At 45.7% G+C, this 14,555-nt stretch overlaps 1 long non-coding RNA gene across 1 annotated transcript; it reads left to right on the top strand.

The window, feature by feature from the left end:
* Nucleotides 1-1,120: 1,120 nt before the first annotated feature.
* Nucleotides 1,121-4,016, top strand: LOC118666890. The gene is made up of 3 exons (XR_004971096.1): nt 1,121-1,216; nt 2,878-2,933; nt 3,800-4,016. It is a non-coding gene; the product is annotated as an uncharacterized LOC118666890 (long non-coding RNA).
* Nucleotides 4,017-14,555: the final 10,539 nt, after the last annotated feature.

The following is a 14,555-nucleotide window of genomic DNA, read 5'->3' as shown; positions in this document are numbered from 1 at the left end:
TTAAAAATCGGATTGCTCTGCTGTTTGATGAGGAATTTACCACATGGCAAACAACGTTTTAGGAAAGCTCCCCGTATGTCTGTGAGGTGAGGTGTCCACTCCTGCGCCTGCGCTGCCTGGTACCCTGAGGCTCAAGGAGGCTGTTCATCTGGGCTCAGCCTGAGATATTTATTGGCTCTTGAAGATTTATTTAAGCAGAACCTCTAAACCAGTGGTTCTCAACCTTCCTAAGGCCGTGACCCTTAAATACAGTTCCTCATGTTGTGGTGACCCCCAACCATAAAATTATTTTCCTTGCTACTTCATAACTGTAATGTTGCTACTGTTATGAATCGTAATGTAAATATCTGATATGCAGGATGTATTTTCATTGTTACAAATTGAACATAATTTAAGCATAGTGATTAATCACAAAAACAATATGTAATCATATATGTGTTTTCCGATGGTCTTAGGCGACCCTTGTGAAAGGGCCGTTCGACCCCCAAAGGGGTCGCGACCCACAGGTTGAGAACTGCTGCTCTAAACCAACATACAGTTTCACTCATTTACACTCCAGGGAGAGAGAGGAGAACTGTGAGGAGCGAAACGCCACAGAATGCCATCACCCCTCATCCCACCCTGGCAAACTTCTGAAGAAATGGAATTGATCACTTCTTTCCCATTTCAAGTCTCTCTTTCTAACCAGGGTTTTTTCTCAGTGCATTGGCATGTGAAAAGTCCAAAAGGAAAGGAAATTCACAAGGTTACTCTATTGACTAAGACATTTTGCCTGCCTCCAAGAAGATACTGCAGCTATGGTAGGAAGGAGCATCGAGAAAATGCCTTGTATTTCCATAGGAGGGAACTTAGAGCAACAGGAAGATCAGTACTAAAACTTCCCTACTTTCTTGAGAAAAGTAAAGCTTCGAGAGGTTAAAGGACTCAGCGTTGCTTATTCAGGTAGAGTGGTGAGGTCACAGCTGAGACTTGGATTACAGTTTCAGAGTCACGTGTTCTCTATTGCACCTGCGGGGGTGGGAGGAGGGGTCGGGGAGGGCTAGGCCTCCAAGCCTGACTGCTGCCAGTGTCTAGTCTCATCTAATCAGCATTCTGACATCCTTCTCTCTGCTCCAGGCACACGGAGCTGCTGGGTGAAATATAACAAACTGTGTTACATCGCGGAGGGAGGATGATTCCTATCTGCCAAAAGAAGGAGAACCCCATAAGCAACGTGGTGAGTGCACGAGCTGATGCCAAAACAGAAAGGGGACATCGGATGCGGCGTAGGAGCTATCAGCTAGGGTTGGAGTTTTCCCAGAGATCTAGAATAAAAGACTCGGGCCTGTGAGTGGTGAGGTGTGGAAACTGGAATGCACACATAAAGCTAGAACCAAGGGGGAAATGCTCCCACCGTGTTAGCTATCTCCAAAATGAAAATTTTTTAAATCTCTGCCATGCATAGGTGCAGAATCCAAACTGCTGATTATTTTCATAGTATAGGACTCCCAAATGGAGATATTAATATAGGTCTGGAACTATTTCAGACCAGTGAGATCCTGAAGTTCCCAGAGGAATAAAATGCCAGACTTGTTTGAAAGGTTATTACTACATCTTAAAGTACATAGAAATTCCACCGGGAAAATGTCTCCTCGCAATTAAAAAGTTCAAATCTGCCGAAACCGGTTTGACTCAGTGGATAGAGCGTCGGCCTGCGGACTGAAAGGTCCCAGGTTCGATTCCGGTCAAGGGCATGTACCTGGGTTGCGGGCACATCCCCAGTAGGGAGTGTGCAGGAGGCAGCTGATCGATGTTTCTCTCTCATCGATGTTTCTAACTCTCTATCTCTCTCCCTTCCTCTCTGTAAAAAATCAATAAAATATATATTAAAAAAAAGTTCAAATCAAACAAGGAAATGGTCCACAATGGGGGAGAGGACTTGCACCCCAACAACCTGAGAAAACATAACAATCTAGAGCTGTATGAAAAATAAACAAAGCTGTCTCTATGTATATGTGCAATCATCAAGGAGCTAAGGGGAGAAATAAAAAGTTCACGAAAGAACAGGGTACGAAAAATTAACAGGCAGAGGTGAAAAAACTCAATAGAATACAGTGGAGCCTTGACTTATGAGTGTCCCGACTAGCAAGTTTTTCGAGATACGAGCCGTCTCTCGGCCGATTTTTTGCTTTGAGTTGCGAGCTAAAATTCGGGTTACGAGCCAGCTTCAGATGCCCCACCGCTAGTTGGCGCAGCGAACGTCACAGTGAACGCCACAACATCAGCCCAGCATCACGTGTCTCACTCGTTCGCTTCTGATTTGACATACAAGTAATTTGAGTTACAAGCTCCGTCATGGAACGAATTAAACTCGTAAGTCAAGGCCCCACTGTAATCTAAAATAAAAAGTTGTGAATAGAATTAAACACAAGGGCCAGCTTTAAGAGCAGATTGGCACACTTAAAGAATGGATGATAGGAAAGATAAATTTGAGAAAATTATCCAGACGGCTGCAGAGAGATAAAAAGGCATAAAATCCAAAAGACAGACTTAAATTAGAAGTTTCAGTTTAGGTTTAATGGGAATGTCCAAAGGAGAAGGGGCAATATTTTAAGTGAAAATAGTGCTGGAAAATTCACAGCCAAGGAAAGCCGCAAATCGAAGAAACTCGCTGAGTGAGTCCTGCACACAACGTGTAAATCTAGACTCATGTGAAGAACTGAACTCTGAACATAAGCAAACTCTAGCAGAAGAGCAAGCAGAGCAAAAAGATAGCATTGCAAAGGAACAATCAGAATCATAGTGGACAAAAGCAAAACAGAGACCAGAATGCAAATCTCTGGTTATCAGAATCACCTGAGACGCACATTAAAACGCAATATTATGGTTTTTCCCCAGATGCTCTGGATGGTGTTCAGGAAGATGCCTTTTACAAAAGCTACTCTGGTCATCAGGTAGGTTTAAAACCCCTTTGTTCCTTAGCACCAATTACATAAGTGCACGCAGACGTTCATCTACAGTTGTCCCTCCACATTCACCAGGGACCGGTTCGACAACCCCCCACGGATGCCAAACTTCATGGGAGTTCACGTCCCTTCTGTAAAATGGCGTAGTATTTGCATAAAACCTACTCACACACTCCATATACTTTAAATCATCTCAAGATTACTTATAATTCCTAACACAATGTAGGTGCTATTTAAATAGTTAGACTGCATTGTTTAGGGAATAATGACAAGAAATAAAGTCTGTATGTTCAGTACAAACGCAATCATCATAGGCCTAGCTACACCCTGTACGTCAGCAACAACGTAACATTCTTATGTCAAATACTAGAGGCCTGGTGCATGAAATTCATGCACTCGGGGGCGGGGGGGTCCCCTCAGCCCAGCCTGCACAGTCCAGGAGCCCTCAGGGGATGTCCAACTGCCACGGAGGCGGAAGAGGCTACTACTGCTGTGCTCGCCAGCTGTGAGTCCGGCTTCTGGCTGAGCGGCACTCCCCCTGAGGGAGCGCACTGACCACCAGGGGGCAGCTCCTGCATTGAGTGTCTGCCCGTTAGTGGTCAGTGTGTGTCATAGCAACGAGTTGGTCCACCATTTAGTCGATTTGCATATTAGACTTTTATTATATAGGATTTTTTAAATGCACAGTTGGTTGAATCTGCACATGTGGAACCCACCAAAATGGAGGGTGGACTATACTCATACCCTCTGATCTCAAAGGTCTGTTAGTGAAATTACTCCTTTCAGCCACCCCTGAAAAAAATGAGTTTGGATCCATAACCAAGGATTATTTCTGAAGGTTCTTTTCTTTCCAGTCTCTAGGGCAGTCATGCTACTTGGTACCAGAAGATGATCCCAAAAGAAAGGCAAGTGAGTTAAGTCCGAGCCCCTCCTACCTCACAATTTCTCTTGTATTGCCATCTGCGATGTAAGAATGGTTAGAATCAGATGTTGCAGCATCCCGCCTCGCACCTCTGAGTCCTGGGTGTGTATTTGATGAGACTCAGGAATACAGTGGGGCCTTGACTTACGAGTGTCCCGACTAACGAGTTTTTTGAGATACCAGCTGTCTCTCGGCCGATTTTTTGCATTGAGTTGATAGAATAATTTGAGTTAACGAGCTCCTTAATGAGCTCGGTCTCGGAACGAATTAAACTCGTAAGTCAAGGCCCCACTGTAGCCCGTGTTTGCAGAGTGTTTGGCAAGACACGCTTCCTATGTTACTTGATATTTCATGTTAAATACAAGCAGACATGTTAACCCACCAATACCAGAAATCTAGTCTCTCTGCCTTTACAGACATCTGTTCTCAGACCAAGGATTGTTCAACTGTTACAATTAGGGCTAATTCTGTAGTAAAGTCATACTAACTACAACTATTTACAATAGCCATACTTTTTGAACTAATAGCACTACTTGTAGGAATTTATTCTAAATGCCTCAAGCACATACACACAAAGACCCTTTATACAGGCATACTGCAGAGGTGTTGTGGGTTTGGTTTCAGACCACCACAGTAGAATGACTATCACAATAAAGAAAGTCATCATCTTTTTGCTGGTGGAGGGTCCTGCCTTCAATTTGTCAAATATGCTGTATCTGTGAAGTACAGGGAAGGGAAGCACAACAAAATGAGGTGTGGCTGGACTCGAAGTGGTTCATCCCAGCGTGACATACACACAGCTGCAGGAGGAATGGAGGGTAGTGCGGTCTGGGCACACTGTTCCAGACACATGCAATAATGCATTTTGCTTTGGGGCATGAACTCCTGACACACAGACATTACACTGTATTTCTCCTTTTAGTAGAGAATGCTTAAACAACCCCATATCCACACCACAGAACCGTGCCAGGCTCACAAGAAATTTTAGAAGTACCATAAACATAAAGAAATATTTAACCTCATTAATAAAGGGAATAATAAAACTCCTTTTACTCATAATAAATTTTTAAAAAAAGAATGATAGTATCAGTGGTGGAGAAATGGGCATTACTTTGCTGTAGGTAGTACAAGTTGGTATATACTTTCTAGATAGAAATTCGGTAATATGTAGCCAAAGGCTTAAAAATTCACATAATTTATTTTTCAGCAAATCCACATAAATTATATTTTTTTTAATTTAAACAAGTATAGCATTTTTTATATGATTTAAAAAACTGGGAACAATTTAAGTGTCTGAAAGTAGGAATGATTTAAAATATGGTGCTATACAATGGAATATAGTTGGGAAAGATTCATAATACATTGGTAATGGTTTTAAAATTATAAAATAAAATAATAATTTTGTAAAATTATAGATAAGAACACTTAAATGCCAAGAAGGTGATATAATAAGAAATCATAATGATGGAAAAAATGTATGTTACCAAAAAAAACCTGATAATGATTATCTCTGGGTGGAAACTTATGGGTGGTTTTCTTTTTTATATAGTATTGTCTATAAATTTTGCAATAGAATTTTAATTAAATAAAATGATAGTTATCATCGAACTCTATCATATGAGATAAGGCGACCTTTTTTTTTTTTTTGCCATAATGGGCACTGACCACAACTATGTAGAAATGTCTACCTTAATAGAAGGAAAAAGGGCACCTCCGCTAAGGGCGGTGCTCTTGGCCAGTGGAATAGGGGGCAAATGTTTTTCTACTTCTATTAATGTCTCAGATTTTCCATATATTACCAATTTTATATTTAGAAGAACTAGAAGGAAATGTGTTTTTAATATAAATTAAATTGATAAAGTACTTAGGATCTTCCCTTTACATTTTTATCTTATATGCCTCTCTGCTGTATCAACTATCCATACGGCGTCCTAATGCCACATTTCTGGGCTCCCACCAGTTCATTGCATCGGGTACTTTTATATAAGACACTACTGAATTTGTGATTTCAATGATGAAACCAGGAGCTTTTCTAGAATCCTCGCCTGAGTCTAGCAGGGAGCTGGGCGGGATTTGAGCGTGCTCCTCCCCACCTGGCATCCCATCTCCGTCTCCGAAGGGGATGGAGGTGATGAGATCTTGGCACCACTGCTCCAGCCCCACGTGGCAATGCATTCGCTTTCTGGCTTGAACTCCTCACACATATGCTCTGCCTTTCCACTTTCAAGCAGCGAGCTCCTTGCCTGCACCAGTCTGGATGTCAGCAGGCAGCCTGCTGGCCCCCAACGCTTTCTGCATGAATTACTCTGTGTGGTTTCTGCACATTGAAACTTGGCACCCAGACACACACACACACCTTCCGGCCTCCCTCCCCTCCCCCTCCCCCCATCCACACTCACACTCACTCTGTATTCCCTTACAAGTCATCCCGATTCTTGGCCTGGATATTGAGACAAAGCCAGACTTTCTTCAAAGAATCGCCTCCTTTGCATCCGCTGAGATGCCATGTTCCCCTTCCCCTTCCCAGAGAAAGCACCCTCTCCAGTCACTCCCCGTCCCATCACCACAGTCCCCTCAAGGAAGCAACCTTGTCACTCCATGGCCCTGGGTCTTCTCTAGCTTCCGTCACATTCAGCATAGGGTATATATTTCTTAGATGGAAATGAGTCCTTCATGAGGTGCCCCAACTTAGCGGTCAGCCCCCACCGTCACAGACATGTCCTGCCTTCCGCTGCTGCTCTCGCACATGGTCCCTGGACCTGACCCGCCTCCTGCCGTGCCTCTGCTCTCCCACAGGCTGTTCCCTTGCCTTCTCCACTTTGTCCCCATCCACGCCACTGCAACGTTCAGAAATCAATTCGAATGTCATCTCCACTGAGAAGTTTTCCTGACCCTGCTTCCCTCACTCACCTCCCACCCCCACCCCCAATCCAGTGCCAGGTGCCTCACCCATGACCTCTACAAAATCTAAGAGCATTTGCCAGCTCAGCTCTGTCCCTCTGGATTGAGAGGTCCTTGCAAGCAAGGACTGGGTTTTTCTGTGGTTTTGTTCCAGTACCTTGCCTACTTTCATCGTTTCCAGGGGATCGCAAGCACTCGGAAACGTGTCCAGCAGTCCTACCCCTGAGAACAATCCCAGCATATGGAAGGCATGTACAGGAATGTTTGCAGCACCATGACTTTTATTAGTCCCCAAATAACCATTAGTCCCTGGAAATAACCCAAATCCCAAATGCCTGTTAACTGGAGAGCGGGTACGTTAATCATGGCATTTTAAATCAATCAATCCTATGCAACTATGGGAAGGAAGGAATAAATGCTATGAATGGATTTCACAGACCTAATGTTGCGTGAAAGCCATGACGGAGGCGGGAGTCACCTGTGGTGGGAGCAATCAGGAGAGGAGTTACCCCTGAAGGCACAGGGTACCTGATGGGGCCTCGGGGACCCCAGGAATGCTCCGGGGCGCTGGCCACGTGAACATGCTCACGCTACGGAAACTCATCCAGCTGTAGATTTATGGTTTGTGTACGGATCTGTATCTCAAACTTGAATAAAGGTTTTAATTGAGCCAGTTCCTTTGTGGAGTACTTTCTCGTGGCGTTTGGACGGGCAGACATGGTGAGTGTGGGTGTGCCTGCTTCCTGGGTGCCCTCCCCCACCCCACCCCCCGCCTCACAGCAGTGTCACAAGGCAGAAAGAATTTGTAACAAGTCAGAAAACTCTCGCTGTAGAGAGTTTAGCATTTGCTTTAAGAAACAGCTGCAGGTGCTAATTTGGGTGATTTGACTTCTCCCTTAAATTGATCCTCCACTCAGCAATTCACTGCAACTGAATGTCCCTCTTCGCACGGTGGCTTCAGCCTCCTGCCCCTAAGGCTTTAGTCGCCAACAGGCATGAGCCTATTGGCCTGGGCACACCAGCCAGACCTTCCTTCTGCTCCGCTGATTCCCATGTCACTGCTGCAGTTTAAAATTGGGGTTTTTCTTCTTGGCACCAGGATTGTGCTTATCTAAATTAACATCTTTCAGCTGCTGAGTGGGGAGTGGGGGCGGTTCCCCTCCAAATTTAAGGGGTCCAGAAACACCAGACTATGGGGTGTTTTTAATAATAGATTTTTCTCTATTAGTGGACACGGAGCCTGGCGGCCCTGGGCTGAAACGGCTGCAGCCTCACCCTGGAGCCCGCCCAGCGCTGCAGGAATCACCAGCTCCTCTCCCGAGTTCCCTGACAGAGGCCTTGCAGTGTCTGCACAGATGGGGATTCTGCTGCCACCCTCTCTGTTCACATTTCCTGCACTTTTCTTCCGAAGCATTTGCCTGAAATAGAACCGTGGGTTGGGAGTCGGTGTGGGAATTTAGGGGGGTGGCAGGGGTTCGGGTAGCTCCCTGTAACTGCCACCGGAGGTAATTCTATTGGCTGCCAGGTGGGGAGGGATTCGGAGGGTGCTCAGCTGTCTCTCCAGGACCAGCACTGGAGTTTCTTCCCCGGGGTGGCTGGGGAGGGCCCACCATGAGGCAGGCATTCGTGCCGACCCCGTGCGCAGTGACACAGGCAGGCGGCCCCCACCAGCCTTGCCACCAGCTCGCCCCATCACCAGGCCTCTGCACTTTGAGGTCTCTTCCTCACAGGCTACTCCCCTCCTCTCTGCCTTTCCTGTTGGGTCCCTAAAGGCCACTGTCCCTGCTTCTCTTCGCAAAGGTGAATTATCTCCGTCCTTCAAGGTCTAGCTCAGATCTCACCTCCTTTGGGAAGCCCTCCTAAATGACTTCAGCTAGAGGCGGTTTCCCCCAGGGCTGGGTTTTTAGAGCCCCTGGTGACTGGACGGTGTAGAGCAGCGGTTCTCAACCTGTGGGTTCTCAACCTGTGGGTCGCGACCCTTTTGAGAGTCAAACGACCCTTTCACAGGGGTCGCCTAAGACCATCGGAAAACACATATATAATTACATATTGTTTTTGTGATTAATCACTATGCTTTAATTATGTTCCATTTGTAACAATGAAAATACATCCTGCATATCAGATATTTACATGATGATTCATAACAGTAGCAACATTACAGTTATGAAGTAGCAAGGAAAATAATTTTATGGTTGGGGGTCACCACAACATGAGGAACTGTATTTAAGGGTCACGGCATTAGGAAGGTTGAGAACCACTGGTCTAGAGGTAATTGACAGCAAGAGTAACATTGACAGTACTTTCCATACGCCAGGCACTATTCTTGGCACTTTACTGTATAAGGTCAGAGCCCTTACAATGACTCCATAAAATAGGTGGTGTTATCGTTCCCATTTTACAGATGAGGATACTGAGGCCTGTTGTGATAGCAAAGCTCCCTCATTAGATGAGAAGCCCCATTTACCATTTCTTTTACGGACTTGTCTCTTTCACAGCACAAGGCTCAGGGACTTGCATTGGTATTTGTGCAACTCACACTTGTCCATTTTCTTATGTGCTTAATGAGGCTTGAGACCATGAAAATAGAATTTGAAAAGCATTTCTGTTAGTCATATATGCTTCCTTTCCATTTCTGCCCACATGGGGGACTGTGCATTGGAGTAGATGGGATCGATAAAAACCACAATAATAAAAAGAAGTCCTTATTTGGAATGTACGGTGAGCCAGGTACTGTGGTAAGTAGTATACGTTCATTACCCCTGTTGATCTCAGCTTCCCCTCCCCCACCCCCAAAAGGCTCTGAGAGAGGTTGCAAAATGCTTGCCAAAGATCAAATGAGTAGATGAAGGCCTTGTCGCCAAGGGAATACAAGTGTAGGAAGTCAAACAAAATCCTGGGTTTAGTTACTACCCAAGAAAGCGTGCCCTAAGGACCCTCCTTAGGCGGTGAGCCACAAATTTGGCTCTAGGCTTCCTACTGTTTATGATTAAAAAAGAAAAAAGACACACAATCAACGAGTCAATGACAACACCCAGGTTGCCTTCAAGGTAAAGACCAATCAGCTGTTTAGATAAAGCCCACGTAAATGGCGCACCAAGCCTTTTCTCATTACAATCTCGGCACGGGCCAACCTCATCTTGCTGAAGCACAGAATAGAAGAATCCATGCAAGGAGGAGGCAGATGTATCGGTGTGGGCATGCAGTGTAATTCGGTTTCACTTAATCTCTCCAAGAGATGGAGGGACTGCACACGTCCAGGAAAGTCTCTATGCATGTTATTTCTCACAACTGGGCTCCACATAACCTGCTCCAGACAATTACCTCCCCACCTTCAACTAAAAGCTGAATAGGTGCTTTGGTGCTCCACCTATCAACATCCTATAAAACCGGCAGGCCCAGGAACAGCCTGCAGAAACCCCGCGTTCCAGGCAACGCAGAGCTTCAAAAACTGAATTTTTGATGGGGAAAATGCAATTCAAACTTCTTTGTGTGACTTATGATGCTTTTCACAATCCAACCTCAGCCTACTTTTCCTGACCTAATTTATTGTCCCCTCCTCTCCAGCATCTTCTTGCTTTATTTAAATCACGCTTCGGAGGGTCCCATGGATATACTCAGTGCTCTCGCTCATTGAGGCCTCATAGATATTTCCTAGGTGCCCCCTCCTCTCCCTTCTCCCCTAGCTTCCCTGCCTACTGAGTCTTTCTCTGAATCCTCCCTGGACCCCACCTTATAATTAATCTTACCCTTTAGTAGGTTCCCATAGCACCTTGCTTCTATCATATTTCATTATCCCTTTTATTAGCTTTGCTGATTTTTCTGCCAAACTGGGCGGATGTGTCTTATTTATCTTGGTATCCCAGCATTGGGGACATAACCTGGCCTGGATCTATTTCACCAAATATTTATTGAGCACTTCCTGTACTGACAGAGAAAGCTGGGACAGTTTCCATCCTGCGATGCTAAGTTAAAAAAACATGACTTACTCCACAGGTGACCCAAATATGTTCCCACTCTTCTCTGAAGCCATCTAGTGCCGGGGCTGAGCAGCAGCCCCTGAACGACGGATGAACAGGTTACTCAGACACAGTTTGACTGTGAGAGAGAGGGCTGAGGGGCCCCCAGTTCTAGGGGCCAGGGCAGCCTCGATTGCCTGCCTCCTTAGGTTTTATTGGAATTTTTATCTTTAGATACCATCAGTGGGTGAGTAATTGTGGGAGTTCACATGTGTGTACATTGTCCTCTAGTCAAGGGCATCCAGGGATTAAGCATAAGGATTCCAGTAAACACCCGGATGTCTGCACGTGCACAGGCTTGTTTGGGAAGGTCAAGGACTAATAGGGGAGTGTCGAAGGCGGCGCCCCTGCAGTCTCCCCTAAGTTGGGATTCCGATGAACAGAGCAGGCGGCCTTCCACACACTTCCCTTTACTCAGAATGTCCTCCTCACAACTTTCCCACCAAGTCTCTTGTGCTCCCCAACAATCCAGTCCTATGCGGATAGAGGACTCGATTTGGCTGGTACAGAAAAGGATGACCCAGTAAAGAGGTAGAACCGATCCTACTGAATTCTCTTTTTCCTATCGCAGTATATCTTAGATTTGAAAAGCTCCAAAGGAAGCTGCACTTGTGTATTGCCATTTATTCCAAGTATCTTCACTTGTTTGTATAACATCTGTTATGCCAAGAACTCTGCAAAAGTGTATTCAGCCTGTGGATGTAGCCCTTCACCCACCAATAAAACATATGCCCCTTACATGTAAGACAGAGCAGCCATCCCAGGAGACTATAATTTTACAGCTGGGGGCGGGGGAGGGGGGTTACAGCAGTAGGGGATAAAGCTATCTACTCTTCCATGAGTTCCTGACATGAATAGGAAATATAAGAAGTTACCAAATTTCATTGTCATTCAGAGGAACTTTTTTTTTTAGTGGAGGCTACAGTTAAGTACTTTGCAAACCTGACCTTGTTCTGTACTTCCAGAGCTTTTAGTCAGCCATCCGTCCCAAAAAACCACAATGTGGACATTCAGGGCCACATAAGCACTACACGAATAAGAGGACATTTCCATAAATGGAGTTCCAAAAATGCGCTGAGCAATGGAAGCATTTGGATACAGAAATTGGAACCTGTGTTTTAAAAGTTACTTTACATCAAATTGCTTATGCATATACATTAACTGGCTAACAAAGTTAGTTTTGCTTTGTTGTTATGTCTCTGAAGAGTAGAATGATACTAGCAACATTTGTTAGAAAACGTTACTTCACTTTCTAGAGCAAGGGTTCTCAACCTGTGGGTTGCAACCCCTTTGGAGGTCGAACGACCCTTTCACAGAGGTCGCCTAAGACCATCGAAAAACACATATATGCCAAAACCGGTTTGGCTCAGTGGATAGAGCGTCGGCCTGCGGACTGAAAGGTCCCAGGTTCGATTCCGGTCAAGGGCATGTACCTGGGTTGCGGGCACATCCCCAGTAGGAGATGTGCAGGAGGCAGCTGATCGATGTTCCTCTCTCATCGATGTTTCTAACTCTCTATCTCTCTCCCTTCCTCTCTGTAAAAAATCAATAAAATATATTTAAAAAAAAAACAAACACATATATAATTACATATTGTTTTTGTGATTAATCACTATGCTTTAATTATGTTCCATTTGTAACAATGAACATACATCCTGCATATCAGATATTTACATTATGATTCATAACAGTAGCAAAATTACAGTTATGAAGTAGCAACGAAAATAATTTTTATGGTTGGGGGTCACCACAACATGAGGAACTGTATTAAAGGGTCGCGGCATTAGGAAGGTTGAGAACCGCTGATCTAGAGCATCGTCTACATAATAGAACATATATACCTTTTCGCAGAAGGTGGATCTGGTGGACAAGGGAGATCAAGTCCAGGGCTTTATAAATTCTGCATTGTTTTTCTACATCAGATTCAAAAGACTCCCCAAACTCAGGTCAAGGGTTAGTTGTGTGCCAGCCTCTGTAGTTGGTACTGGAGAAAGATGACAGAAATCTCATCTGTATTCATGTGGAGCTTACATTTTGATAGGGAAGGCAGACCAGCACAGACCTAGATTCAATAGGATATGATATAAATGCTAAGCTACAGGCACGCATGAATACTGTGGGAACTCAGAGAAAAGGCACTGAGGCGAGATCCAAAGGAGGTTTCCTGAAGGCGCCGAGTCTCAGAAAGATGAAGTGAGCACCATCCATCCGGGGGGGAAGGGGTGACAGTGAAAGGAGAGCAGCGGGAGTCAAGAAAAGCATCTGGGAGGTCCCCCTGAATGAGCAGGTGGAGGAGGAGACTTTAAAGGAGACCAGGAAGCGATGAGAAAGGTAGCAACAGCACCAGGAGGAAACAGGGCCACAGAAGCCTGGTGTGGAATGCAAGAGGCCACAGACGGCAACTCAAGGAGCGAGGGATGGTCAACAGCAAAAGGCGGAGACAGAGGAGAGAGAAGCAAGGATGGAAGCAGTGTCCTCAGGCTGACAGGAGGCCAAGAGTAGGGGCCGGAGAGCTGACCCTGAGTAAGAGGTAGGAAAGCTAATCCTCCAAGACCACAGGGAAAGATCCGAGATTGGGAGCCCGGGTAGGTAAATTTGTAGGTGGAAGCACCAGAGATTGACGTAGTTCAGTCCAGATGGGTTTGGATTTTGGTTTGAAGTAATGACAAAGCCACCTGCTGAGAGTGAGGCCCCAGGGCCTGGGAAGGGGCCGGAGGAAAGTGGTAGTTTGGGGACCTCAGAGAAGGAAGTAAGAGAGGAGACTATCAGTAAGGATGGGAGGACGCTGGGTCTAAGGTGCCTCTGGTTCACATGGTTGTGGCGGTTTTCTACCTGCAGGCGGAAGCCCAGGATAGGAGCTGGGAGTAATAATGAGCATTTACTGAGCATGTGCGAGCATCTTCACACACTGAGGGAGGCAGGATAATACTGGCCTCCCAAAAATGTCCGCATCCTGATCCCTGGGACCTATGCCCTGCCTATTTGCTACATTACATGGCAAGTGGGCATTCAGGTCACAGAGGGGATTCAGGTTGCTGACCAGCTAACCTTAAAATGGGGAGATTATCCTATGATGGGGGGGGGGGGGGCACTGTAAGAGTAAGGGTTCTTCTATGTGAAAGGAGGACGGCACAAGACCAGAGAGATGTGATGTGAGAAAGACCCAACTTGCCATCGCTGGCTCTGTAGATGCAGGAGGGGCCACGAGTCAAGGAACGGGGGTGTCCTCAAAGCCAGAAAAGGCAAGGGAAGGGGTTCTACCTCAGAGCCTCCAGGAAGGAAGGCAGCCCGGCCACACCTTGACTTTAGCCCAGGGAGACCCTGTCAGACTTCTGACGCGCAGAAACGTAAAATAATACATTTGCATTGTTTCATCTTATACACGTGTGCTCGCTTGTTAGGTCAACGATATAAAAACACGTATATGTTTTCTTTTCATCCTCACAGCGGTAGTTTACCAGGCGGGCAATCTGGGGAGCTGAGCCTGGTTATGGACCTGGACATTGTCAGGGAGGTGGGAGCAAAACTTGAGGAAGGAACGTTACCATCTTACAAGACATGGGCCTCAAGGGAAGGCTCTGTAATATTTTTTAGGTGAGGAATAACGGTCCACTTCTGATGGCCCAGAGGATTTAGGAGATTCTGAAGACTTAGGGTTCTCAAACCTTCCATCTGGATGCCCCCACCCCAGGTTTCAGGGTCCTATTCTTACCCTGTCAAGGCCCTGACTTTCCATATGAGATCTGATGGGGCTGCATATTCACCCTTCTC

This window comes from Myotis myotis, unplaced genomic scaffold (assembly GCF_014108235.1).
Source record: "Myotis myotis isolate mMyoMyo1 unplaced genomic scaffold, mMyoMyo1.p scaffold_m19_p_12, whole genome shotgun sequence".
NCBI lineage: Eukaryota > Metazoa > Chordata > Mammalia > Chiroptera > Vespertilionidae > Myotis > Myotis myotis.
Note: the sequence above shows the minus strand (reverse complement) of the source record. Positions and strands in the feature narration are given on the sequence as shown.